Below are 227 nucleotides of genomic sequence, written 5' to 3' on the forward strand. Positions count from 1 at the left end.
AACTTGAATTTTTGGCAGACATCTCAGGAAAAGGACAACCCAGTTACTGGGGGTACATTGCCTCATTGCCGGTTGCAAATCTGGTTAAAATGGCATTCGGCGTAAAACAAGCCAAAAATATGATAGTATACCGGATCAGTCGCGGGCCAGATTAACAACGACCGCCTGCGGCACTGTTCCCCAGCAGGGTGCCGATGGATAGTATGTCCGTTAGGAGGACCAGGAGA

The sequence above is a fragment of the Penaeus monodon genome, chromosome 27, assembly GCF_015228065.2.
Source record: "Penaeus monodon isolate SGIC_2016 chromosome 27, NSTDA_Pmon_1, whole genome shotgun sequence".
Taxonomy (NCBI): domain Eukaryota; kingdom Metazoa; phylum Arthropoda; class Malacostraca; order Decapoda; family Penaeidae; genus Penaeus; species Penaeus monodon.